At 50.0% G+C, this 16,962-nt stretch overlaps 1 protein-coding gene across 8 annotated transcripts in view; it reads left to right on the top strand.

The window, feature by feature from the left end:
* Nucleotides 1–16,962, top strand: part of GPRIN3 (GPRIN family member 3) — a 513,767-nt gene that overhangs the window by 389,458 nt on the left and 107,347 nt on the right. For 2 of the 8 annotated variants that reach the window (XM_063917227.1, XM_063917236.1), the window contains exon 1: nt 13,947–14,037. The exons of 5 other annotated variants lie outside the window; for them this stretch is intronic. The gene's annotated coding sequence lies outside the window, so the exon portion shown is untranslated. One more of the 8 variants, XM_063917254.1, reaches the window with a different exon arrangement.

Below are 16,962 nucleotides of genomic sequence, written 5' to 3'. Positions count from 1 at the left end.
AGGTGGCTCTCCTAAAGAGCTGCTTAGAGTAAAAGTTTTGTTAGGTTTTTTATTTTCAGTGAGTCCTGCTGGCAACAGGCTCACTGCAACGTGGGACTTAGGGGAGAAGAAGTGAACTCACCTGCGTGCAGGATGGATTGGCTTCTTAGGCTACTGGACACTAGCTCCAGAGGGACGATCACAGGTACAGCCTGGATGGGTCACCGGAGCCGCGCCGCCGACCCCCTTGCAGATGCTGAAGAGAGAAGAGGTCCAGAAATCGGCGGCTGAAGACTTCCCAGTCTTCTTAAGGTAGCGCACAGCACGGCAGCTGTGCGCCATTGCTCTCAGCACACTTCACACCAACGGTCACTGAGGGTGCAGGGCGCTGGGGGGGGCGCCCTGGGCAGCAATGAAAGTACCTATGCTGGCTAAAAATACATCACATATAGCCCCTGAGGCTATATGGATGTATTTAACCCCTGCCAGGTTGTCAGAAAAACCGGGAGAAGAGCCCGCCGGAAAGTGGGCGGGGCCTATTCTCCTCAGCACACAGCGCCATTTTCCTACACAGCTCCGCTGCTAGGAAGGCTCCCAGGCTCTCCCCTGCACTGCACTACAGAAACAGGGTTAAAACAGAGAGGGGGGGCATTTTGTGTGGCGATATTATAATATATTAAGATGCTATAAGGGAAAACACTTATAAGGTTGTCCCTGTATAATTATAGCGTTTTGGTGTGTGCTGGCAAACTCTCCCTCTGTCTCCCCAAAGGGCTAGTGGGGTCCTGTCCTCTATCAGAGCATTCCCTGTGTGTGTGCTGTGTGTCGGTACGTGTGTGTCGACATGTATGAGGACGATGTTGGTGTGGAGGCGGAGAAATTGCCTGTAATGGTGATGTCACCCCCTAGGGAGTCGACACCGGAATGGATGGCTTATTTATGGAATTACGTGATAATGTCAACACGCTGCAAGGTCGGTTGACGACATGAGACGGCCGGCAAACCAATTAGTACCTGTCCAGGCGTCTCAAACACCGTCAGGGGCTTTAAAACGGCCATTACCTCAGTCGGTCGACACAGACACGGACACTGACTCCAGTGTCGACGGTGAAGAAACAGACGTATTTTCCAGTAGGGCCACACGTTACATGATAAGGGCAATGAAGGAGGTGTTACATATTTCTGATACTACAAGTACCACAAAAAAGGGTATTATGTGGGGTGTGAAAAAACTACCTGTAGTTTTTCCTGAATCAGATGAATTAAAAATTGCTAATATCTAAGAAATTATTGGCGTTATACCCTTTCCCGCCAGAAGTTAGGGCGCGTTGGGAAACACCCCCTAGGGTGGATAAGGCATTCACACGCTTATCAAAACAAGTGGCGTTACAGTCTCCAGATACGGCCGCCCTCAAGGAACCAGCTGATAGGAGGCTGGAAAATATCCTAAAAAGTATATACACACATACTGGTGTTATACTGCGACCAGCGATCGCCTCAGCCTGGATGTGCAGTGCTGGGGTGGCTTGCTCGGTTTCCCTGACTGAAAATATTGATACCCTTGACAGAAACAGTATTTTATTGACTATAGAGCATTTAAAGGATGCATTTCTATATATGCGAGATGCACAGAGGGATATTTGCACTCTGGCATCAAGAGTAAGTGCGATGTCCATTTCTGCCAGAAGATGTTTATGGACACGACAGTGGTCAGGTGATGCGGATTCCAAACGCCACATGGAAGTATTGCCGTATAAAAGGGAGGAGTTATTTGGGGTAGGTCTATCGGACCTGGTGGCCACGGCAACAGCTGGAAAATCCACCTTTTTACCCCAAGTCACCTCTCAGCAGAAAAAGACACCGTCTTTTCAGCCTCAGTCCTTTCGTCCCCATAAGGGCAAGCGGGCAAAAGGCCAGTCATATCTGCCCAGGGGTAGAGGAAAGGAAAAAAGACTGCAGCAGGCAGCCCCTTCCCATGAACAGAAGCCCTCCACCGCTTCTGCCAAGTCCTCAGCATGACGCTGGGGCCTTACAAGCGGACTCAGGTGCGGTGGGGGGTCGTCTCAAGAGTTTCAGCGCGCAGTGGGCTCACTCGCAAGTGGACCCCTGGATCCTACAGGTAGTATCTCAGGGGTACAGATTGGAATTCGAGACGTCGCCTCCTCGCAGGTTCCTGAAGTCTGCTTTACCAACGTCTCCCTCCGACAGGGAGGCAGTATTGGAAGCAATTCACCAGCAGGTGATAATCAAAGTACCCCTCCTACAACAAGGAAAGGGGTATTATTCCACACTATTTGTGGTACCGAAGCCAGACGGCTCGGTGAGACCTATTCTAAATCTGAAATCTTTGAACACTTACATACAAAGGTTCAAATCAAGATGGAGTCACTCAGAGCAGTGATAGCGAACCTGGAAGAGGGGACTATATGGTGTCCTTGGACATCAAGGATGCTTACCTCCATGTCCCAATTTGCCCTTCTCACCAAGGGTACCTCAGGTTCGTGGTACTGAACTGTCACTATCAGTTCAGACGCTGCCGTTTGGATTGTCCACGGCACCCCGGGTCTTTACCAAGGTAAGGGCCGAAATGATGATTCTTCTTCGAAGAAAAGACGTCTTAATTATCCCTTACTTGGGCGATCTCCTGATAAGGGCAAAGTCCAGGGAACAGTTGGAGGTCGGAGTAGCACTATCTCGGGTACTGCTACAACAGCACGGGTGGATTCTAAATATTCCAAAATCGCAGCTGATCCCGACGACACGTCTGCTGTTCCTAGGGATGATTCTGGACACAGTCCAGAAAAAGGTGTTTCTCCCGGAGGAGAAAGCCAGGGAGTTATCCGAGCTAGTCAGGAACCTCCTAAAACCAGGAAAAGTGTCAGTGCATCATTGCACAAGGGTCCTGGGAAAAATGGTGGCTTCTTACGAAGCGATTCCATTTGGCAGATTTCACGCAAGAACTTTTCAGTGGGATCTGCGGGAAAAATGGTCCGGATCGCATCTTCAGATGCATCAGCGGATAACCCTGTCTCCAAGGACAAGGGTGTCTCTTCTGTGGTGGCTGCAGAGTGCTCATCTACTAGAGGGCTGCAGATTCGGCATTCAGGACTGGGTCCTGGTGACCACGGATGCCAGCCTGAGAGGCTGGGGAGCAGTCACACAGGGAAAAAATTTCCAGGGAGTGTGGTCAAGTCTGGAGACTTCTCTCCACATAAATATACTGGAGCTAAGGGCAATTGACAATGCTCTAAGCTTAGCAAGACCTCTGCTTCAAGGTCAGCCGGTATTGATCCAGTCGGACAACATCACGGCAGTCGCCCACGTAAACAGACAGGGCGGCACAAGAAGCAGGAGGGCAATGGCAGAAACTGCAAGGATTCTTCGCTGGGCGGAAAATCATGTGATAGCAGTGTTCATTCCGGGAGTGGACAACTGGGAAGCAGACTTCCTCAGCAGGCACGACCTCCACCCGGGAGAGTGGGGACTTCATCTGGAAGTCTTCCACATGATTGTGAACCGTTGGGAAAGACCAAAGGTGGACATGATGGCGTCCCGCCTGAACAAAAAACTGGACAGGTATTGCGCCAGGTCAAGAGATCCTCAGGCAATAGCTGTGGACGTTCTGGTAACACCGTGGGTGTACCAGTCGGTGTATGTGTTCCCTCCTCTGCTTCTCATACCTAAGGTACTGAGAATTATAAGACGTAGAGGAGTAAGAACTATACTCGTGGCTCCGGATTGGCCAAGAAGGACTTGGTACCCGGAACTTCAAGAGATGCTCACAGAGGACCCATGGCCTCTGCCGCTAAGAAGGGACTTGCTTCAGCAAGTACCATGTCTGTTCCAAGACTTACCGCGGCTGCGTTTGACGGCATGGCGGTTGAACGCCGGATCCTAAGGGAAAAAGGCATTCCGGAAGAGGTCATCCCTACCCTGGTCAAAGCCAGGAAGGAGGTGACCGCACAACATTATCACCACAGGTGGCGAAAATATGTTGCGTGGTGTGAGGCCAGGAAGGCCCCCACGAAGAAATTTCAACTCGGTCGATTCCTGCATTTCCTGCAAACAGGAGTGTCTATGGGCCTAAAATTGGGGTCCATTAAGGTTCAAATTTCGGCCCTGTCGTTTTTCTTCCAGAAAGAATTGGCTTCAGTTCCTGAAGTCCAGACGTTTGTCAAGGGAGTACTGCATATACAACCCCCTTTTGTGCCTCCAGTGGCACCGTGGGATCTCAACGTAGTTCTGGGATTCCTCAAATCACATTGGTTTGAACCGCTCAAATCTGTGGATTTGAAATATCTCACATGGAAAGTGACCATGCGGTTGGCCCTGGCCTCGGCCAGGCGAGTGTCAGAATTGGCGGCTTTGTCTCACAAAAGCCCATATCTCTTTTTCCATTCGGACAGGGCAGAACTGCGGACTCGTCCCCAGTTTTTCCCTAAGGTGGTGTCAGCGTTTCACCTGAACCAGCCTATTGTGGTACCTGCGGCTAATAGGGACTTGGAGGACTCCAAGTTGCTAGATGTTGTCAGGGCCCTGAAAATATATGTTTCCAGGACGGCTGGAGTCAGGAAAACTGACTCGCTGTTTATCCTGTATGCACCCAACAAACTGGGTGCTCCTGCTTCTAAGCAGACGATTGCTCGTTGGATTTGTAGTACAATTCAGCTTGCACATTCTGTGGCAGGCCTGCCACAGCCAAAATCTGTAAATGCCCATTCCACAAGGAAGGTGGGCTCATCTTGGGCGACTGCCCAAGGGGTCTCGGCTTTACAACTTTGCCGAGCTGCTACTTGGTCAGGGGCAAACACGTTTGCAAAATTCTACAAATTTGATACCCTGGCTGAGGAGGACCTGGAGTTCTCTCATTCGGTGTTGCAGAGTCATCCGCACTCTCCCGCCCGTTTGGGAGCTTTGGTATAATCCCCATGGTCCTTACGGAGTCCCCAGCATCCACTTAGGACGTCAGAGAAAATAAGAATTTACTTACCGATAATTCTATTTCTCGTAGTCCGTAGTGGATGCTGGGCGCCCATCCCAAGTGCGGATTGTCTGCAATACTTGTACATAGTTATTGTTACAAAAATCGGGTTATTATTGTTGTGAGCCATCTTTTCAGAGGCTCCGCTGTTATCATGCTGTTAACTGGGTTCAGATCACAGGTTGTACAGTGTGATTGGTGTGGCTGGTATGAGTCTTACCCGGGATTCAAGATCCTTCCTTATTGTGTACGCTCGTCCGGGCACAGTATCCTAACTGAGGCTTGGATGAGGGTCATAGGGGGAGGAGCCAGTGCACACCACCTGATCCTAAAGCTTTTACTTTTGTGCCCTGTCTCCTGCGGAGCCGCTATTCCCCATGGTCCTTACGGAGTCCCCAGCATCCACTACGGACTACGAGAAATAGAATTATCGGTAAGTAAATTCTTATTATTTACGCCATATACGGTGATAATGTTTAGCTGTCACATCCTTCCTAGCCTTTATCAGAGTAGGAATGACCTCATCCGGAATGCCCTTTTCCGCTAGGATCCGGCGTTCAACTGCCATGCCGTCAAACGCAGCCGCGGTAAGTCTTGGAACAGACAGAGCCCCTGTTGCAACGGGTCCTGTCTTAGAGGAAGAGGCCACGGATCTTCTGTGAGCATCTCCTGCAATTCCGGGTACCATGCCCTTCGTGGCCAATCTGGAACAATGAGAATTGTCCGAACTCCTCCTTTTCTTATTATTCTCAACACCTTTGGGATGAGAGGAAGAGGAGGAAAGACATATACTGAGTGGAACACCCACGGTGTCACTAGTGCGTCCACTGCTACCGCCTGAGGGTCTCTTGACCTGGCGCAATACCTTTGCAGTTTTTTGTTTAGGCGGGACGCCATCATGTCTATCTGGGGCAGGCCCCACTGGCTTACAATCTGTGTGAAGACTTCCTGATGAAGTCCCCACTCTCCCGGATGTAGTTCGTGCCTGCTGAGGAAGTCTGCTGCCCAGTTGTCCACTCCCGGAATGAACACTGCTAATAGGGCGCTTACATGGTTTTCCGCCCAGCGTAGAATCTTTGTGGCTTCCGCCATAGCCACTCTGCTCTTTGTGCCGCCATGGCGGTTTACATGAGCTACTGCGGTGATGTCGTTTGACTGGATCAGAACTGGTAAGTCGCGAAGCAAAGTCTCCGCTTGACGAAGGGAGTTGAATATGGCCCTTAGCTCCAGGACGTTGATGTGAAGACAAGTCTCCTGACTTGACCAAAGACACTGGAAGTTCCTTCCTTGTGTGACTGCACCCCAACCTCGAAGGCTCGCGTCCGTGGTCACCTGGATCCAATCCTGAATGCCGAACCTGCGGCCCTCTAGAAGGTGAGCACTCTGCAGCCACCACAGGAGAGACACCCTGGCCCTGGGGGACAGGGTGATCAACCGATGTATTTGTAGATGCGACCCGGACCATTTGTCCAGTAGGTCCCATTGGAAGGTCTGTGCATGGAACCTGCCGAATGGAATGGCCTCGTAAGATGCCACCATCTTTCCCAGGACTCGCGTGCAGTGATGCACTGACACCTGTTTTGGTTTCAATAGGTTCCTGACCAAAGTCACGAGTTCTTGAGCCTTTTCTATCGGCAGATACACCCTTTTCTGGTCCGTATCCAGAATCATGCCCAAGAAGGGTAGACGAGTCGTAGGAACCAGCTGCGACTTCGCGATATTGAGAATCCAGCCGTGTTGCTGTAACACCTTCAGTGAAAGTGACACGCTGTTCAGTAATTGTTCTCTTGATCTCGCTTTTATGAGGAGATCGTCCAAGTACTGGATAATTGTGACACATTGCTTGCGCAGGAGCACCATCATTTCCGCCATTACCTTGGTGAAAATTCTCGGGGCCGTGGAAAGCCCAAACGGCAACGTCTGAAATTGGTAATGACAATCTTGTACCGCAATCTCAGGTACGCCTGATGAGGTGGATATATGGAAACATGAAGGTATGCATCCTTTATGTCCAGAGATACCATAAAATCTCCCCCTTCCAGGCTGGCGATGACCGCCCTGAGCGATTCCATCTTGAATTTGAACCTTTTCAAGTATAGGTTCAGGGATTTTAAATTTAAAATGGGTCTGACCGAACCGTCCGGTTTCGGGACCACAAACAGGGTTGAGTAATATCCCCTGCCCTGTTGACGCGGGGGAACCTTGACCACCACCTGTTGAAGATACAATTTGTCGATTGCCTTTAACACTATCTCCCGTTCTTGAGGAGACGTTGGCAGAGCCGATTTGAAAAACCGGCGAGGAGGCACCTCTTCGAATTCCAGTTTGTAACCTAGGGAAACAATTTCTATCGCCCAGGGATCCACCTGTGAGTGTGCCCAGATGTGGCTGAAAATTCGAAGACATGCCCCCACTGGGGCGGACTCCCTTAGTGGAGCCCCAGCGTCATGCGGTGGATTTTGCAGAGGCCGGGGAGGACTTCTGTTCCTGGGAACTAGCTGTGTTGTGCAGCTTTTTCCCTCTGCCCTTACCTCTGGCAAGAAAGGACGATCCACGGCCTTTCTTGTTTCTATTTGATCGAAAGGACTGCATTTGATAATGCCGTGCTTTTTTAGGTTGTGAGGGAATCTAAGGTAAAAAATTAGATTTGCCTGCCGTAGCAGTGGAGACCAGGTCCGAGAGACCTTCCCCAAACAATTCCTCACCCTTGTAAGGTAAAACCTCCATATGCCTTTTTGAGTCGGCATCACCTGTCCATTGTCGGGTCCAAAGGACTCTTCTAGCCGAGATCGACATAGCGTTGATTCTCGAACCCAATAGACCAATGTCTCTTTGTGCATCTCTCATATATAAGACAGCATCTTTTATATGTCCTAGGGTCAATAGGATGGTATCCTTATCCAGGGTATCAAATTCCGCTGATAAGGTATCTGTCCATGCTGCTACAGCACTACACACCCATGCCGACGCAATAGCCGGTCTGACTAAGGTACCTGAATGTGTATAAATGGACTTCAGGGTAACCTCCTGCTTGCGATCAGCAGGATCCCTGAGGGTAGCCGTATCTTGGGAAGGCAGCGCTACCTTTTTGGATAAGCGTGTCAAAGCTTTGTCCACCCTAGGGGATGATTCCCACCGTATCCTGTCCGTTGGCGGGAAAGGATACGCCATAAGAATCCTTTTGGGAATCTGCAGTTTCTTGTCTGGAGATTCCCAAGCTTTTTCACATAACTCGTTCAGCTCATGTGAGGAGGGAAAATTTATCTCAGTTTTCTTTCCCTTATACATGTGTACCCGCGTGTCAGGGACAGGGGGTTCCTCTGTGATATGCAAAACATCTTTGATTGCAATAATCATATATCGAATACATTTAGCCACCTTTGGCTGTAATTTTGCATCATCATATTCGACACTGGAGTCAGAATCTGTGTTGGTATCCGTGTCAACTATTTGGGATAGTGGGCGCTTTTGGGACCCCGAAGGTCCCTGCGACATAGGTACAGGCATGGGTTGACTCCCTGACTGTTCCCTAGCTTCAGCTTTATCCAATCTTTTGTGCAATAAATTTACATTGGCACTTAAAACATTCCACATATCCATCCAGTCAGGTGTCGGCGCCGTTGATTGCGACACCACATTCATTTGCTCCTCCTCCTCCTCCTCCTCCCTCGAAAAGCCTTCTACCTCAGACATGTCGACACACACGTACCGACACACCACACACTCAGGGAACCCTCTTATCTGAGGACAGTTCCCCCACAAGGCCCTTAGGAGAGACAGAGAGAGCGTATGCCAGCACACACCCAGCGCTATAATAACCCAGGACAAAAACACAATATTTATGTTTACCCATATAGCGCTTTTATACTCAATTCGCCAATTATGTGAACCCCCCCCTCTACTTTAAAACCCTCTTGTCACCGTGATCTAAGCAGGGGAGAGTCCGGGGAGCTTCCTCTCAGCGGTGCTGTGGAGAAAAAATGGCGCTGGTGAGTGCTGAGGGAGAAGCCCCACCCTCTCGGCGGCGGGCTTCTGTCCCGCTCTGAAATACAAAACTTTGGCGGGGGCTCGTAGGTATATACAGTGGCCGGCTGGCTGTATATACCCATCTTTTGCCAGGAGAGGTTTATTTGCTGCCCAGGGCACCCTGCCCCCCCCCCCCCCCCGCTTCGTGCACCCTTACAGTGACACAGTATGTGAGGTGAATGGGAGCAATGGCGCACAGCTGCAGTGCTTTGCGTTACCTCAGTGAAGAACATTGAAGTCTTCTGCCGCCTCTGATGTCTTCTAACTTCTCATACTCACGTGGCTTCTACCTTCAGGCTCTGTGAGGAGGACGGCGGCGCGGCTCTGGGACGGACGGCGAGGATGAGACCTGCGTACCGATCCCTCTGGAGCTAATGGTGTCCAGTAGCCTAAGAAGCAGAGCCTTTCAACTCACAGAAATAGGTCTGCTTCTCTCCCCTCAGTCCCACAATGCAGGGAGTCTGTTGCCAGCATGCTCCCTGAAAATAAAAAACCTAACAAATATACTTTCTGTCAGAAACTCAGGAGAGCCTCTGAAAAGCACCCAGTCTCCTCTGGGCACAGTAATCAACTGAGGTCTGGAGGAGGGGCATAGAGGGAGGAGCCAGTGCACACCCAAATCCTAAAGTCTTTCTTAAAGTGCCCATGTCTCCTGCGGAGCCCGTTTATCCCCATGCTCCTTACGGAGTCCCCAGCTTCCTCTAGGACGTAAGGGAAAGAAAAAATAATATGTCTTAAATGCAATCTGTCATGTAAATATTGTTGTGTAACTTGCTCATTGTGTATGACAGATTATAGTATAATGTAAACACAAGAAAATTAACCCTATAGGCACAGAAATGAGTGATAAAATTATTTAATCAATCTGTCACATCTGCAGCTGTATCCAGTAGTCCGTCCTAAGCAAACAGTAATGATGAAGTGTTAGATCTAACAGAGAATGACACAGTATAACTAAATAAAAATAATAATAAATGAAATCATTGGTTATGATGCAAGTTAACACACATCTCCTATATAATTGCCCAGATCTGTCACTCTGTGACTGTGTGGCTAACGCTGGGCGGAGTCTCAGCGATGGGCGGAGTCAGAGTCACAGAGTTGGGCAAATAGGAGATTAGGTAATCAGGCTGCAGCTGCAGATGTTGCCGCCTCTCAGCTCCTGTCCCTTCCCCTCCACGTCCCTGGACCTCAGCCCGTCCATTCGTGGCAGTGTTCACCCCCATGTCACATGACACTATGAAGCCTGACTGCACCAAAGGTGTCAGTACCGCCCATAGCCGCTGCTGGCCGTGCCTGCGCCGCCTGACTGACTGCTGCCCCCTTCGCCCAGGCCCTGTCACTCTAAAGCTAGGTACACACTATACAATTATCTGCCAGATAATCTGCCAGATCTGGCTGGTTGTAATGAAAATCTGGTAATAGATGAAAGCAAATGACAATCGACCATTTGCTCCCAACACTGGAAAACTAACAAAACCTGTCGTTCATACAAATTGGTTAAACACAAATTTAACCAACTTGGATGAATGACTGTTTTTGTCCATTTTGCAGTTTTTGGGAGCAAATGGTCGATTGCTGTTTGCTCTCATCCATTACCAAATTTTCAGTCCAACCAGCTAAATCTGGCAGATTATCTGATAATTGTATAGTGTGTATTTAGGCTTACCCTCCGGTGCTGCTGCTTTCTCCTCGGCTCCAGGACATCGCGGCTGGGCGGAAGGATCCGGATAAGGCCGATGTGCAGGGGCCGGGGTATGGAATGGGCAGTGTGGAGGAGGGGCGTGAGGATGTCAGATTGCTGGAATCATCCCGAGTCCGCCGCTGTATGAAAGTGACCGACAGTTCCCCGTCACCCGTACAGGCCCAGAAATCTTTGCTCTGGCGGCAGGGTACGGAAGACATCTGGGGCAGCCGGTGAGGACGTCAGGACATTGCCCCATCACTGCGAGACCCAGAAGCCAGGGAGGGCGAAACCTGAGGTGTCACCTGACGCTGGCATTTGTGGCGGGGAGAGATGACATGTCTACAATTGTCATTTTATGGTACCACCCTCCTCCTACTATATGCTGAGATGGCAAGGCAGCTGTAAGGTGTCTCCATACTCCACAGCTCTTCACTGGAGGACTGCCAGCCCAGGTGGCTGTGTCATTCAGTTAAGCCCCCACTATTACTAGCCTAGGTGGCTGTGTCATTCAGTGTCCCCACACACCACCACTGCTCTCTTTTACTGGCAGCTCAGGTGGCTGTGACATTCACTGTTACCCCCCCCCCCCCCCACACACACACATACACTCTACATACCTGCCCCTCCCCCACCTGCGGCACCCCGCCCCTTCCCCACCCTCAGCGCCTCCGGAACCCCTCCCCCATCCGCAACAGCCCTGCATCTGCCCCTCCACCACCTACCGCACCCCTGCCCCTCCCCCACCGCCTCCGTACCCACTCCCCCATCCGCTGACCCCCTCCCTGTCGCAACTGGCTACGCCCCCTTCACCATCGGACGCCCTTTTGTCGTGCAATATTTAACCACTAACAAAACCAGGAGTGCAGGTAATACTCCATATAATACAAATATTGAACACCAGAAAGGCGTGCAGGGGTTAAGGGGGCGTAGCCCCTTGCGACGGTGTGAAGAGCGCCCGTAGGGCGCGATGAGTCACCTAGTTTAGTAAAACTGAAAACACATTAATGACAGAATACTGAGAAAACACACCTCCCAAACTCACACCTCTTTAGTAATTGAAGCCAGATGTATTGACTAGTTTTAAATGTTCATTAGATGTTACAGTGTTTCTGCTTTGATCATATTACTGCTGATCTCATTAGTAGCAGAGTCGGTACTGTGACTGCCGGCATCCCATTATTAGCAGTGTACAGAGAAACACAGTATAGAGAAAAATAACAACTGTATCTGCAGCGAAAATCCATAGGTTACACTTAACACCTGGTGATTCTGTAGTTGCATTATTCTAATCACTGTGGGTTGTATTCTGAAAATAATGTGTACCAATCATTCATTGTGAATTATGTTAAAAAATGATAGACAAAAACAACACAGTGTAATAAAATCATAAATAAGTCAAAGATAAAGGAGTAGGATATCCAAAAATTACTCTAAAAATTTCTGTCCTTACTTGAATTAATTGGAAATGAAGCATATTGCATGTCTCTATTTTATAATGAGTTCCTCCAAATCAGTAGTACTTTCTGGCATGTCAATAAAAAGGAATAACAAATCTACTACAACACAGCCTGTGAGCTAACCAAAATATGTAGTTTACTATATCGACTCACAGAAAAATAAGTAAAATGGCATAAAATGAAACACATAGATAAACCTCAAGGGGTCCGTACCAGAACACAATAGGATGGAGCCTGAAACAAGTCCCAAACACATGTCCAAGCTGTATGGATGCTTGTCCTCTGAATCTTGGAACAGTCCTTCAATCTATATTGGGGAGACAAATAAAGTGCTGTTATGAGTATATATTTTTTAACAGGAAGTGATGAGATCCTGATGGAGCTTCCTTTTAAATAGGGTTTATCCAATCACATTACTGTCCCCATACCATGTGGCCATATGATCCAATTATATAAAATAATGACATCAAAACAAATTTAAAACAACATCTATATATATAAAAATGGACGTGTGTGTGTGTGTGTGTGTGTGTGTGTGTGTGTGTGCGCGCGCATGGGAGGATCCAGGAGAAAATGAAAGGGGGGGCACCATGACAGGATAACGGCAATAGTTATATTTACATTCACCTAAGGCACGTGTGCTCCCAGATGGGGTGTGGTATCACAGGGGGCGTGGCCTCACAGAATACGCCATCAGGTAATGATTGGCTGTAGTAGCGCATCCTGGTTTATTGCCAATGTTTCACCCTGATGAAAAGGCTGATTGGGGCTTGAAATGTTGGTCACCTGTTCCATTAGTTATGGGAGCCGGGAAGGGACCCCAGCACAATATAATTAATATAGTTTTTAGTTGGTGGTGGCAGGTGCAGCATACCTTGTTTTGGGCACTGCACTGAGACTCAGACTGCAGGACACAAACTGCCCATCTTTGATTAGCAGAAGCAGCCAGCTGGATCTCCAACAAGCAGCATAAGACATCTGCAGGACAGTCCTGTCACAATCACACGGGCCGCCTTCTCAAAGCAAAGGTTGAGTTTGACTGCACCTAGCATGGTGGTAAAGGAAGTGGAGGAGGAAGCACTGGGATTATTGTGCGGTGCAGTGAGGGCTGATGAAGCCTTCTGCGCAGAGCCGGATTAAGGGGGGGGCCCGGGGAATACGTACCCCGGGCCCCCCTTTCCAAAAGGGCCCCCTGCCACACCGCAGATCGGATCTCTCTTCCGATCCGATCTGCGGTGCTGTGCTCCCCGGCTCCCGTCCTCACTGCAGCAGCTGCGCACAGACAGGACAGCTGAGCAGAGCGACGGCTCAGCTGTCCAATAATGTATCAATGAAACAGCCTGCGTGCCCAGCCAATGACTGAGCGGCAGGCTGCTTCATTCATACTTTATTGGACAGCTGAGCCGTCGCTCCGCTCAGCTGTCCTGTCTGTGCGCAGCTGCTGCTGCAGTGAGGACGGGAGCCGGGGAGCACAGCACCGCAGATCGGATCGGAAGAGAGATCCGATCTGCGGTGTGGCAGGGGGGACGGGAGTGCAGGGCACATACATCCCATAGCGCTCTACCTCCCAACATACCCTACTCCAGTCCCCCCATCATACGCGCACGCAGGGGGGGGTTCCGAGTACCTAGAAACCCCCCCTGGCCGCCGATCCATCTGCGCTGCTGATCGTTTTTTTTTTTTTTTGTGTGTTTATAGCGTGAGGAACTGACAGGCTGCAGCAGCTCCATCCTTACACAGAGACGCTTGCTGCTTGGTGCCTGTAGAGGGAGCTGCAGTGACAGCGCAGCACACAGCTCCTCTCAGGAGGTACTGTACGTGTATGTGAGTTGTGAGGTGAAAGAGAAAAAGGCTGGTGAGGGTACTGAGTAGGCAGTGGATGTGTCCAATACACTCATGGAATCCAGGTGGGTGTTAGATACTGTATGTAGGGATTGAAGGAGAGGCCGGTGGTGTGTAATGAAATAGGCTGGCTGGCTGGCTGGCTGGCGGGTGGGGGGGAGGAATGGTGAGGGAAGGCTGTAGTTACTTATAATGGTGTGTGTAGTATGGCATGTGTAGTGTGTGTATGCAAAGCATGCTATATGCATCTATAGTGTGTGTATACTATGAATGCATGTATACTGTGTATGTATGCTATGCGTATGTATACTGCGTATGTATGTATACAGTGTGTATGTATGCTGCGTGCATGTATAGTCTGTGTGTGTGTGTTTGTATGTATGCTGTGTGCATGTATACTATGTGTGTATATATGTGTGCTGTGTGTGTGTGCGCGCGCATGCATGTATGCTGTGTCCATGTATAGTGTGTGTGTGTGTGTGTGTATGCTACTGTATGTGTATGTACGGTGGTCCGGCACTCCTCTGACATTCAAAATAATACTCGAGTGCCCTCTGTAAATAATTTTCTCTAACGTCCTAGTGGATGCTGGGGACTCCGAAAGGACCATGGGGAATAGCGGCTCCGCAGGAGACTGGGCACAAAGTAAAAGCTTTAGGACTAGCTGGTGTGCACTGGCTCCTCCCCCTATGACCCTCCTCGAAGCCTCAGTTAAGATTTTGTGCCCGAACGAGAAGGGTGCAATCTAGGTGGCTCTCCTGAGCTGCTTAGAGTAAAAGTTTAAATAGGTTTTTTATTTTCAGTGAGACCTGCTGGCAACAGGCTCACTGCATCGAGGGACTAAGGGGAGAAGAAGCGAACTCACCTGCGTGCAGAGTGGATTGGGCTTCTTAGGCTACTGGACATTAGCTCCAGAGGGACGATCACAGGCCCAGCCATGGATGGGTCCCGGAGCCGCGCCGCCGGCCCCCTTACAGATGCTGAAGCAAGAAGAGGTCCATAAATCGGCGGCAGAAGACTTTCCTGTCTTCATAAGGTAGCGCACAGCACTGCAGTTGTGCGCCATTGCTCTCAGCACACTTCGGTCACTGAGGGTGCAGGACGCTGGGGGGGGGGCGCCCTGGGAAGCAATGAATTTACCTTATTTGGCAAAAAAATACATCACATATAGCTCCTGGGCTATATGGATGTATTTAACCCCTGCCAGTTTTCCAGAAAAAAGCGGGAGAAGAGCCCGCCGTGAAGGGGGCGGGGCCTATCTCCTCAGCACACAGCGCCATTTTTCCCACACAGCTCCGCTGGTAGGAAGGCTCCCAGAATCTCCCCTGCATCCTGCAACTACAGAAACAGGGTAAAAAAGAGAGGGGGGCACTTATTTGGCAAAATAACAGATATAAGCAGCTATAAGGGATAAACACTTATTGTAAGGTTGTCCCTATACATATATAGCGCTCTGGTGTGTGCTGGCAAACTCTCCCTCTGTCTCCCCAAGGGGCTAAGTGGGTCCTGTCCTCTATCAGAGCATTCCCTGTGTGTGTGCTGGGTGTCGGTACGTGTGTGTCGACATGTATGAGGAGGAAAATGATGTGGAGGCGGAGCAATTGCCTATAATGGTGATGTCACCCCCTAGGGAGTCGACACCTGAATGGATGGCCGTAATTAGGGAATTACGTGACAGTGTCGGCACGTTACAGAAAACTGTTGACGACATGAGACAGCCGGCAGCTCAGTTAGTGCCTGTCCAGGCGTCTCAAACACCGTCAGGGGCTATTAAACGCCCGTTACCTCAGTGGGTCGACACGGACCCAGACACAGACACTGACTCCAGTGTCGACGGTGAAGAAACAAACGTATTTTCCAGTAGGGCCACACGTTACATGATCACGGCAATGAAGGAGGTTTTGCACATCTCTGATACTGCAAGTACCACAAAAAGGGGTATTATGTGGGGTGTGAAAAAACTACCCGTAGTTTCTCTATCGTCCTAGTGGATGCTGGGGTTCCTGAAAGGACCATGGGGAATAGCGGCTCCGCAGGAGACAGGGCACAAAAAGTAAAGCTTTAGGATCAGGTGGTGTGCACTGGCTCCTCCCCCTATGACCCTCCTCCAAGCCAGTTAGATTTTTGTGCCCGGCCGAGAAGGGTGCAATCTAGGTGGCTCTCCTAAAGAGCTACTTAGGAAAGTTTAGCTTAGGTTTTTTATTTTACAGTGAGTCCTGCTGGCAACAGGATCACTGCAACGAGGGACTTAGGGGAGAAGAAGTGAACTCACCTGCGTGCAGGATGGATTGGCTTCTTGGCTACTGGACATCAGCTCCAGAGGGACGATCACAGGTACAGCCTGGATGGTCACCGGAGCCTTGCCGCCGGCCCCCTTGCAGATGCTGAAGTAAGAAGAGGTCCAGAATCGGCGGCAGAAGACTCCTCAGTCTTCTAAAGGTAGCGCACAGCACTGCAGCTGTGCGCCATTTTCCTCTCAGCACACTTCACACGGCAGTCACTGAGGGTGCAGGGCGCTGGGAGGGGGGCGCCCTGGGAGGCAAATGAATACCTATTTTGGCTAAAAATACCTCACATATAGCCTCCGGAGGCTATATGGAGATATTTAACCCCTGCCAGAATCCGTTAAGAGCGGGAGACGAGGCCGCCGAAAAAGGGGCGGGGCCTATCTCCTCAGCACACAGCGCCATTTTCCCTCACAGAAAGGCTGGAGGGAAGGCTCCCAGGCTCTCCCCTGCACTGCACTACAGAAACAGGGTTAAAACAGAGAGGGGGGGCACTAATTTGGCGATATGCTTATATATATATTAAGATGCTATAAGGGAAAACACTTATATAAGGTTGTCCCTATATAATTATAGCGTTTTTGGTGTGTGCTGGCAAACTCTCCCTCTGTCTCTCCAAAGGGCTAGTGGGTCCTGTCCTCTATCAGAGCATTCCCTGTGTGTGTGCTGTGTGTCGGTACGTGTGTGTCGACAGGTAGGAGGACG

This window comes from Pseudophryne corroboree, chromosome 1 (genome assembly GCF_028390025.1).
Source record: "Pseudophryne corroboree isolate aPseCor3 chromosome 1, aPseCor3.hap2, whole genome shotgun sequence".
Classification (NCBI taxonomy): domain Eukaryota; kingdom Metazoa; phylum Chordata; class Amphibia; order Anura; family Myobatrachidae; genus Pseudophryne; species Pseudophryne corroboree.
The sequence above is the reverse complement of the archived record's forward strand: the minus strand, read 5'-3'. Positions and strand labels throughout refer to the sequence as shown.